At 34.9% G+C, this 12,085-nt stretch overlaps 1 long non-coding RNA gene across 1 annotated transcript in view; it reads left to right on the forward strand.

Moving 5' to 3' along the window:
- The window catches only part of LOC144434866 (uncharacterized), a 45,065-nt gene extending 33,276 nt beyond the window's left edge, over positions 1–11,789 (forward strand). The window contains exon 3 of the long non-coding RNA XR_013480867.1: positions 11,559–11,789. This is a non-coding gene — a long non-coding RNA (uncharacterized LOC144434866). The remainder of the gene's footprint in view (positions 1–11,558) is intronic.
- The last annotated feature ends 296 nt before the right edge of the window (positions 11,790–12,085 follow it).

Below are 12,085 nucleotides of genomic sequence, written 5' to 3' on the forward strand. Positions count from 1 at the left end.
AGAATACTCTCCATCAAGTCAAAATACATATTGTATGTATCATTCATTACATGATGTATTGACTTCCTAAGTGGGTATAGCTCATTAAGCTGTCATAAACACACATCATCAGCTGTCAAAAAACCCAGAATACTTTAAACTTACAATAACACTTGACCATGTTGTCTAGTAAGTTGACTTTAAAGTGAAAAGTAATTTTTTTTCTTGCGTCCTGTGTGTATAGCTTAACATGTACTCTTTATAATTTAATGGATTTCTGGACCACTGGTGCATAGGGTGGTAATTAGAATGACCATTGTTCAAGGTAATCCTGTGAATCATTCTGCAAGCAATGATGAATTAAATCTAAGCGTGATTTGATGATTAAACCGTGTTGTCGTATAGCTTGCATTACTGTAACAAACAAATGTTAAGATATATAGATGCTTTCTTGCCACAAAGAAGTGATTTGAGATGAAAGATACAATTTATGAAACAACAGGGGACTATCCGCAATTGTCTTTTCGTTCAGTATAAAGGAAAACCCACCCATGATTACGACAAGGCTCCAGATGTCGTTTAATTCTGTAGGATTGTAAGGAAGATCAATACTAACTCTAAGGCTAAGTAACAAAACTATCGATTTGAAAGGTATTACATTATAAAACGTGCTTGGAATCTATTGATAATCCAGATTCAAATTCAAAACATATTAAGAGCATTTACAGATAAATAACTATTCATTTACTTGGTTGATGAGTTGAGACGTCAAAGCGATATCAGTGATGTCGGAGTACTTTAGATGATCCTGCCGCTATACTGTGATTTATCTAATAGTAAGGATGAAATGTTATACAAATATATCCGGTCAAACTGAAACAGAAAATCTAATTTTGCTTGCTTGATAAAGATCTTACGAACATTACCACATTTCATCGTCAGGTTTAACAAAACCAACATTGGTACATTTTCCCAGATTTGTAATACACTTTGCTCCAGTCACTATATATATCATTTAAAAGGTTTCATCGTGTAATACATTTCCAATGTAGCAACATTACCAAAATTTTATCAAACCATGGGAACAAATACAGCAACATTAGCCTGATTTTTGTTGAGCCAAACAACATTGTTACTGGCTTCGATAGTATTGAGCCCCATAATAAACTTTGTATTATATTGGTTTCAGTTAACTAACAACTGCAATCTTAGACTCAGAATGATTTAGGACAGGAGGATTCATTTTATATTTAAGTATTTTACCAACATAATTTTAAATAACAAAATCAAGTAGTTGCATATCAGTTTCTTAGCCTTCTTTAGTCATATTCCTATAAAGGAACATATTGAGGATTGTTAAAAAAACTCCCAGAAGGCATTATCATTTATGATTAACATCTTCGGAATTTGCGTCATCAACGGACGGATATCGATTACTTTCGGAAAGGTTGTTTAAGGTTTCAATATTCGGCTAAACTTACCTGGCCATTATCCTATCGTAGAATGTATACAACTGCAGGACAGTATAAAATTTCATATGTACGTGTTTCAGTTTGAGTTAAATACTATATTCTACATGCCCGGGAAAGTGCATCTGCTCTAAGAAAGCGAGTGGTGATATACAGGAAAAAAGAATTCAGGGACCTCGATGTAAACCTTTTGATAAAGGGATTTATGTAACGATTGAAGCTGACCACATACTTGTGTTTATTGCAAAATAGAAAATGGGTTGTAAATTTTATTCAGAACTGAATATCATATTGCTGACACATAATAAAATTTGATGGCTTGGATCTTTTATCTTTTATTTTTATTCGCCTTTGGCACATTTTTTCATCCCGTGATGGAGAGTCGTTTGAAATGGGTGTCAATCGTAATCCAACTATCCAACTTTCTTACATGATGCTCAATGGTGTATTCGCCTCGGTAATATAATAGGAATCGTACACTTGTTGCTGTCCTGTGTTTCAAGGAAACACACACTCGCTCATTCTCATATGGATCTACCATACAGAGATTTAAATAGAAGTCAAATGATATCAAAATAATCCAATTTGGTCGTCGAATAATATGTTAACTGTCTGGGAAAATAAAAGATTGCCGATTTCCTAGAAAACAATATGGTGGGACTCAAAGTGACCAGTGACAACCTCTCGTATGACAAATTTTGAGTCTATTTTACGAACGATTTTAGGGTAATTGGTCCGTGAGGCAAACTCTATCGGAACATTTACCTTTCAGCGAACAGTACATCATTCTAGATGTAGTAATCCTAAATCTACTACTTGGCCATACGTTTTATTATCCAAAGTTGTATTATTTTGTGCTGTTTATATGGGAGCATATGGACAATCAGCAAAGCAGAGGGTTCGTGGTTTATAATGCAATAAACAATTGTGGTGCAAATGTCAATTTAGTACAAAGATTTGAACTGAAACTGTATACCAATCGTGAGTTACTTGTTCACCATTGATCCTCCAGCATCGATGATCAACACCTCCTGAACTATTAAACAACACATCACTGAATAGATCATTCGTTTGAAAAATGTATAGCGCTATTGACAATAATGAAGACGACCCCCCACATCGAGGTCGTATAGTGTTCTACCTAGATGAACGTATATCGCATATCTAACAATACTCGTACATCACACGAACATACCACGCTAATTAGTTGAGGATGCCTGTGAGAACTTATGTGTGAAGACACGCGAAGTAACAAATACATGAATGACGTACTAAAACTTCCTGTTATTACAATTCACACGACTCTAGATTTTGTGTTATCTGTCATGGATGGTTGATCTAATTATACCACGTTATATCTGTGCCACTATATGGAAATTAGTAAAAACGAGTCCAACCATCCTCAACGAAAAACATTGGCATCTGACACCCTTCAGTGATTGGCTTATATCATATCACGTGGCATGGACTGTTTTCCTATAGTGTCCTAAATTTGCATACAGCTGGCACTATTCGTTTTCTACTGCTCTAGGACACAAACACTAGCACAGAAAACCCAATGCTATCAAACAGTACGTGATCAATAGGAGACTAACGAAAAGTGCCTAATAATCGGTCTATGTATTCTAGAGAAAAAACTATCTATGTTTGCTCCCACGGCTCATATTGATCTATGTAAAAAGAAAATCAAAATTTGAACATTCAACAATTTCTACAACATTAAAAACTGTACGATAAATTTGATATATCTTCAGGAGAAAATATATATGCCTTAAGCTTGTACAAATATATCTTTGCCAACTAGTAAGTGTTGAGTTGAGTAAAGCATTGACAGTGACATTCAAGTAATATTATAATAAAATATAATTAACTTTCAAAACAAATTTGTAAAAATTGAGTAAAGCAGAGTATATTAGATTCTAAAGCATTAACCATAAATTATGAAATGATTGTAGCAAAAAACATTAATTATGCATGTTAGGGCGAATTTTTTTTTTTTTTGGGGGGGGGTTGTTTTTTTTGGGAAATGGTGACGTTCATCGTTGTGCAGTTTGAACTAATTACGTTGTGATATCAGAAACATTGCCATGAGAGTCGACATCACCAGGGTCTATGATCGATAATGAGTTCTGTCATGTACATCTGAGTAATATGATTATTGGGAACCTTGCGACGGCCTATGAGGCTAACGGGTGTTTTGTTACCAGTTTCAGTTCAGCTCAAAAGTGTTCTATTGCAGTATAAATCTAATGATTATTAGCTTCGTCAAACAACAACACGTACGATTAATACATAATGCATCTAACCGTGCAATGCCTCCTATTTAGATTTACGTTCTAATTGTATGTTCAGTTTTGTCCAACATTATGTATTTCTCAGCGTTTCCTCTGTGCGGTTACATTACTTAGTACACTCTAGACCAAACAAGACAACCCCACAGTCGATTCTACTATTCCTATTTAGACAAGATATGGCAGAAATGCATTCCCTTATGTCTAGTCTTGTTGCCAGATAAATGATGAATAGTCATGACTGAATCCTAATATATAGTTCGTGCGAAATCACTATGTTCTTCCTCGTATTTTCTTTTGATATTCATTCTGTGAATGAACATATAACTTGGCAAATTGTGCAGACTTTATGTAATTATGGCTATAACCCTAAGCCTTTTCTTTGAATAATTTTGGCAATCTTTAAATGTGCATGCTACTCCAGCAAATACATATATTTTCACAAACTTTGGGTTCTTGAGTACCATTTCATGATTTCACGTCACATACATTTGGCGGCATTGCCATGAAACACAAATTTAAAATTATTTCTTCAGTCCCATTGTTCTCACAATGATGAACTACCGTTGACTCACGGGACTTAACAAACATACATATGTATTAGATGTATATAGTATATTAATGACGTTTATCTAAAGGTAATAAATAAGCACACCAAAGTTTATGAAAATACATTTCTATCTTGTAGTGGCGTTCCTCATTAACAATCATTTTGCGATAAGTACATACATACATACATACATACATACATACATACATACACACACACACACACACACACATACACATACATACATACATACATACATACATACATACATACATACATACATACATACAGTGATTACTGATTGTTATGTCCATGTAGAAAGTATTATCTACGCTGAATCAAATGGAATTGTATTCAATATGATAGTTTTCTACCGATAAGCTTAATGACTGCTTATTCAGTGTCCTTGGCCCAGTAGAAGGCCATTGAACCGTTGATCACGTGTCTTCCAGTGTCGAAGGCTTCTGGATGCAGCCAACGTGGGAGACAGTTTTACGTCGTTAGGAAGTTCATTCGTTGTGTCACTGTTGTTGTACAACTACCATAACACATCAACTTCTTTGCAGATTTCGAAGGTAATTAGTTTTCATCGTTTGAGAGTGTACTTAAAATCGAGAACATCCTTGACATTCGAATTTGTTAAGACTGTGCGATTGTACTAGTGTTGGTAACGATGTTACTATTTTCACCAAGCCATAAATGGAATAGGACAGTATGCTATATCCGTAGATTTATCGATTGTTAGAAATACATTGTTATTTTATCTCCCCTGAGAAACATCAATATCAGACGTTCTTGTTCAGCATATATGAGCTATAGCCAATCAGAATGAATACTTTAACAGAAATGATCATTCTAGATATAAAAAACGATCATATATTTATATTTGTATAAATATTTTATCTTCCAAACCTGACCGTACTTTTATAGAACACAGAGGTGAAGAGCAAGAGTTGTTCATATAAATTTTGTAACAATTGGAACAATGAGAATTCTATGTTTTGATTTGTAACGGTATTTCCAGTAATGTACATGTATGACAAAGAGACAACTATGAAAAGTTCAAATTGTCAGTTGAGAGCATAACGGTTATGTGGTGATCTAGACACACTTTTTGTCATAGTAAGGGAACTCATATGACCATGTTCTTTAAAGACAGGCGAGAAGAAAATCCTATTACAAATGTGCCACCATTGTTTGTGCTCGGAATGAGCCTTGGGGAGCTTTGGCCGTTGTATGACCTGGGGGTTAGGATTGAAGATTTAAAATCAGCTATTCAAATAGAGTCGCCCAGGAGATTTAAACGTCTAACGAGATTGTTCAAAACGACAAGATAAAGCTCAGAAATCGTCGGAATTACAACCTTTATGTTGGTTTGATGTCAATTGCACTGTAAATGATGTGAGTTCTTGATGTGAGCATGTTTGTTCTAGCAAGGTGGATTTTTTACTGATCGGAACTCAAATTATGGCATTTCTTTAAGACATAAAAAATATACTACTCGCATTTGGTACGGATCAGTCTCAACCCTTCGGGGTATTTAGAATTGTGATTTGCATATAGGAAAACATACTAATTCTTGATACTGCCAAACATCCATTATTGTTGATACTGATTTGTGATTACTCTATTGTTGATGTTTGTCAATATTTATGTATTCACTTATTTATTTATTTATTTATTTATGGGTTTGTTTTGTTTGTTTGGTTGTCTGTTTGTTTGTTTGTTGGTTGGTTGGTTTGTTTGTTTGTTTGTTTGTTTTCGTAAACAAACCTAACTGAGCCTGCATGTGGTTTACTTGAAACAAAACACTCGATAAAACACTTCTTTATAGCATTAATTGCTATATTTTATCGTCTGGCACAAAAAATATATTGCTAACATTGTCGCCAGCTTCCACAGACATCTTACTAATATGTCGTCTGACATCACATAATCCAACATTGCTATATTGTCTTTGTGTGAGCTTGTCTCAATCACATAAAGCTACATTGGAACAATGTATACTTTTGGGGATGTTAATGGATTGTAATGTAACAATTGCACTTCATTTTTTGTCTTGTCCATACGATAACATGTAGCAATGCTGATTAGGTTTTGTTGAGTCAGATTATAAAATTCACCAGTATCATTAAAATATGGGGAGTCAGACAACAAACGGTAGCAATATTAGTATGAATTGTGTCGAGTTAGAGGACGTTTGTTTCTCCCCTACATGTTTCGATCAATTTAACTATGTTCAGCCAAGCTGAACAATGCATAACCATTGGTTTGACTTAAACCGGCATGTAATCAGTATATTATATTGGACAATTACTACCCGTAATCAATAATAAAATCAAAGCTTGTGAATTATTAGACGTGAAGTCGTAAGGATAATGAAGATGAAATTGACAGTAACTGATCGATCAATCGATTTTAATTGCGTGATGACTGTTTGATTGATTTCAATAAACCAAAATATTGCATTTTGAAGTTTACCTCATTGTCAATTTCTTGTAAGCAAAAATGATCAATTTTGATGGACGCTGAAGGAGCCTGGAAAATACTCCATGACAATGGCACGAAGAGCATTGACAACGCTTGATTTGTAAGCCTCCTAGAATCTTAAATTATTTTACCTAATTAAGTTTCACCGGTTTTATCTGAGTAATTAATAACATGTTTATTAAAATCCAGGCTGTTTCCAAATACATTGCATGCAGTTCTATACGATTATGTCGTTTTAAAAAAATACTATTTGTTATTTGCTAGCTGCTATAGAGATAAAATGTTCTTTTTATCCTGTCTCCGACCAAGTACACCATAGTTGTTTCCTGGAATTGTTTTTTTTTTATAAAGTATGTGAATTTATATCGGAACTCAAATTATGGCATTTCTTTAGGACATAAAAATATACTACTCGCATTTGGTAGGGATCAGTCTCAACCCTTTTGGGGTATTTGGAATTGTGACTGTTTGGCATATAGGAAAACATATATTTATTGTAACAATTGTATTTCATTTTTGAAATGTAATAATTCATTCCAGACACGATGCTATAATTCATTCCAGACAAAAGAAGAAAACCGTAGTGTGTCGAAGTATTGAATGTCTGTAAATGATATCGTAATACGTTGTGCATATATTGATAATACGGTGTTTGATAAGTCCTATACATATGATTGGTGTGACATACATATTACATTGTGATAATTTGCATATTTAATGAGATTTACCAATTAAAGACTTTCATGGATGTATTGATGATATGATGATGGCACATGTATTCTTTATATATGACGGGTAATTATCTAGTATTGGCTAGTTTACATGCGTTACTTGCTTAAAAATCATATGAAAGCTGAAGCATATATTGATGATGTTATGTAATACTGTGACAGTCATGTCTTACAGGTATGACAGCATATTATTTGTTTATTATTCACAGCCTATTAACAGGCATAGCCTACTGTAATACAATACTTTGACACACTAACAGGATGAGTGTTCAGTATTAATACAGGAGGCTATCGAAGTGCCCAGGATAAACCTGCATTGTACAGTAGAGTCAAACTGAACGCTTAACGACACGCTTCTTTCTTACAGCATGGTATTTTGATCACGCCCAGAGTGAGTTCGAACCATAAACACAATAGTATGAGTCAAATATTTATCCACTCGGCCACAGATAACTTGACTAATTTGCATAATTAATGATTTTTGTCAACTTGACTAATTTGCATAAATAATGATTATATATCATTAGCAAGAAAACTCATTATGTGGATGTATTGGTAACAGTATGATACGTATGTCTCATAGATACGATTATTGTTGCTAGCGTATTATTTACATCAATAATTTAACAGGCATAGGTAATATTTACTAAATTACCGGAGATATGATCAACGTGTTTCAACATTTCATCAAACTTCATGAATATGGTAATGATATCGTAACTTACAATATATTCATAATTGATGTAATTTGCAGTCATAAATAGATGTACTTCTTATGAATTATTTTGCATCTTACACGCTAATTTTACTACGAGAAGAAGTTATGTCAAGAGACAGCGCAACCTGTTTTGTTCACACTGCAATGTACTCGCAGTGTCTTTTTCGTGAAGGCACAACAATTAAAAGTCTGGCGGGGGTTCCTTATGGAAGGCATTCAGTTTACTCCTGTATGTTACACATATTCTTTTAAAAGGAACACTGCTTGAGAAATAATCGTGTTAATGCCGAGTGTAAATGTTTCAAGATACATTGCTAAATGCGTGAAACCTATTGTTGATTTTGAATGGTGAAGACATTTGTGTTTCAGATGTATTGATTTACATATACTACAGTTAGAGATTCTATGTAATGCCATCTTTATAATTAGTCAATGTTTAATCTATGTCTCTGTACGTACTTTTAGCATTGTTAGATTACTCCTTTTACTGACTTATCAAACAAATCATTTGTTTTATTTGCTATCAGTCATTTTTAAGCTGTCCCTTGGTACGGTTGAAACAACCATCGCTCAATTTTGAAAACAAATCATAGCTATATCTACATAGAGAAATGAGCACGTGATGTTTCTGTGGCAACGATAAATATATCTTATCCCTATCTAGCTTGGTGACATTTATCCAGGGGTTTATCTTCCGATGCATCGAGATGGCATTGTTTTCCCGCTTTCTCTCTAACCAGCACAATGCGTGTTTCCATCTTTGCACTGTTTGAACAAAGTCACGTGAAACGTGCATTTTCTTAAAAGTAGGACTCTACCCCTTCAGGCATGAGGTATTTTCGCATATTTTCGTTTTGAAGTTGTTTGGCGAAAACTACTATAATCTTTCCTGGTAACCTCGCCCGTTCCCCTTAATAAGAAAACAGATTCCTAGTATATTAAATTAGCATTTGATATTAATACTAACATTGTATTTAAGACCAACCGATTGGCAAAAAACAACATTACCTCATAGTCACAATGTCATTGCAATGATACAGTTTTTTAATTAATATGACTGCTCTATCATTTTAGACACCAAACATTCTCAAAACAAGCAAATTCTTATTATAGCTTGTGAATACAACATTCCCGAAATTCGCAGATTCTCAGGTGTGTGTGTGTATGTATGTATGTATGTATGTATGTATGTATGTATGTATGTATATGTGTGTGCCTGCTTGTTTGTATTTGTTCCCTTGTAAAGTTTGCCTTAACATATTTAGGGTAACTGTTGTAGAATGGATAAGAACAAATCTGTTTCCTGTGCAAATTAACGAAAGTGTCATCATTTATAGAGCGCTGATCAGATATTGCAATCTTCATAAACGAGTAGACTAGGTCTGTATTACCATGTTTGCGTCAGAATGATCATTATCAGGCACAATACAGAACTAAATTCACCGACTGGCGTGATTGCCAAGGGAAAGTGATAGATATTACACTGCCCTCAGGCTTTAGCAAAGAACAGTGGGAAGTCACAGTTATTTTTGTTACTGTCAGAATTCACATTCACGATATTGACCTTTACCTTCTGTAATCATCCGTTCATTTGCTTATCTCCCATCAAATCCAAGATTATATCTCCGGAAAAAACATGTTCTGCTCTACGTGGGATCTATTCGTTGCATTCGCGTCAGGATTGAATGTTGCAATGTGAATGACCGTCGGTATATGTCTTCATAGGTTTATCAATGTGTAGCCCTAAAAATGCTGAAAGGGAAGTATTTTTATAAACCATATATATACACTGCAAAGTTGTGTGCAAGCATTGGAATAGCGTCTTTTTTTATTACAACCCTATTTATGCTATGCAGTAGTTTATTCCTATTTGTAAATAAAAGAACAAAGTGTTGGTTTACTAGTTTGCATTTTAGCGTATTGAAATGGCGATTCATTTATAATATCATGTAAGACTGACCCTATTTTTTTCTGTTTCTCATTACCTGAGCGACCAAAATTTTCAGCTCCGATATCAAAAAAAAAAAAATATTTTTATTTTTGACCGCCCTTAATGTTTTGCGGAACTCTCCCTCTCTGGCAATAACAAGCAATTGTCTGGACTGTTGATGTCATCTACAGTCATGGTGGCGACGACGACACTTGTTCACGAACAGCGCATTTCTTTTTTAAATGATGTAAGTTATTCAAGTGTGGGGGCTGAGAACATACCAATTGTGTAGAGAAGCTGGGAGAGGCTTGTTACCAGGAATTCAATAAAAAAGAAGATAGAGAGGAGGGTGTGGTTTATACCATTTTGAACTCAATTATCTTTGGTACATGGTATAGCTTGAAAACCGGTTCGTGTTTCCGATATCACAAGTTCATGTATCACGCCATTTTGATCTTGGAAACAGCGCCCGCCCAGTATTATTCATCACAATAATTAGTGTAGTAAAACATCAATATTAGTATTTATTTGGCAGGACGTGGTATTTTCTGTCACTGGCAAAACATAGTGAGGCATTATCAAAACAGATATGTTAAATCTGCAGCAAATACGTACAGTCAACAACATTGTTTCTGAGTTAAATAACAAAAAGATGTATGAAAAGCCACATCCACAAAACCCTGTGCCAAGTTACGACGTTGAGTCATCCATCATATGCAGTTTACTACTTTAATCGTAATAGTATTGAGCTATTCATCAAAATCTTTGTTGATATTACTCGTCTTGATGCTAACATTTGAATATATTAAATCCCAAAGCTATCTTAAATTTGGTTTTACCTCGGCAATTCATCAGTATCTTTAATTTGCCTGTAACTCAGAAGACAAAACATGGGTGATTTCCCAGATTAGTTGCCAATCCTTTTCTACCGCAGGTACTACCTTGGGATTATGTTGATTCAAGTAGGGCCGTATTTGGTGTTTTGTGCTTAACACTGTTATCTCTTCTGATTCCAGTATGGAGTACAAGTTACAAAAAAAGAACAAACCGACCTAAATACAGTGGTTAATTATGAATAGTCTAGTTTGCCAACAAGCGTAAATAATTAATTTTCGACATTTCGAAAGGTGTTCTAGCCTTGCAATAAGTATTAGATTATTAGATTACGCTACGCCTTTTCGTCCACCGCGCCATCATTGACTGTAATGAACGGCGATTATATAGTTCGAATAGATGTCCCTTGACAAAGAACCTAGTATGTTAACTTCGGAAATGCGTGGTTTGATTTGCCAAATTGAAATGGGTCGTGCAGCAATGTATTCTTCGTGCATCTTAAGACAGGTTTGTCTCTGAAACATCTGGATTAACATAATTTCTACCATTTTTTCTCTTTTATCTAGAAAAAACTGTCGATACCTTTTGACCACAGTGAAACCTGCAAGGGAAAGGAAAGCTGTTTCAATGTCTCTCGACTGATGGTCATGCAAGATGCCAAGACGACTAGGATCTGAATCGGGAAAAATATCAATTTCTGGTAAACGACGGGGAAAACGGTGCAGTCCCATTGGCTTTACTTGCGTGGGCGTGGGGATAATTTTGATCGGTATCGGTCTGATTATGGTTATGTTCCCTGGACATGAGAGGCACACTGTTGGAAGTATTGGAATATGCACAATGACCATCGGTAGTGTTATTGTTATACTTTCATGTGTCTTCGTTATTCTTCCTGCAGTTTGTTCCAAACCAGAGAGATGTGTCACCGCCAGTAGTTTTGTGCGCGGTCGCAGTCCAAGTCAGCCACAAACAGCAACAACAGAGTTCTCAAACAACGTTCAGACAAGGACAAGCAATGTCTACATAGATTTGACTTGAGTACGTGCCTTACCTCCATGATCTTCAATAGGTCATATTCCAGCCTAGCAATTCG

Source organism: Glandiceps talaboti, chromosome 5 (assembly GCF_964340395.1).
Source record: "Glandiceps talaboti chromosome 5, keGlaTala1.1, whole genome shotgun sequence".
NCBI classification, from domain to species: Eukaryota; Metazoa; Hemichordata; class Enteropneusta; family Spengelidae; genus Glandiceps; species Glandiceps talaboti.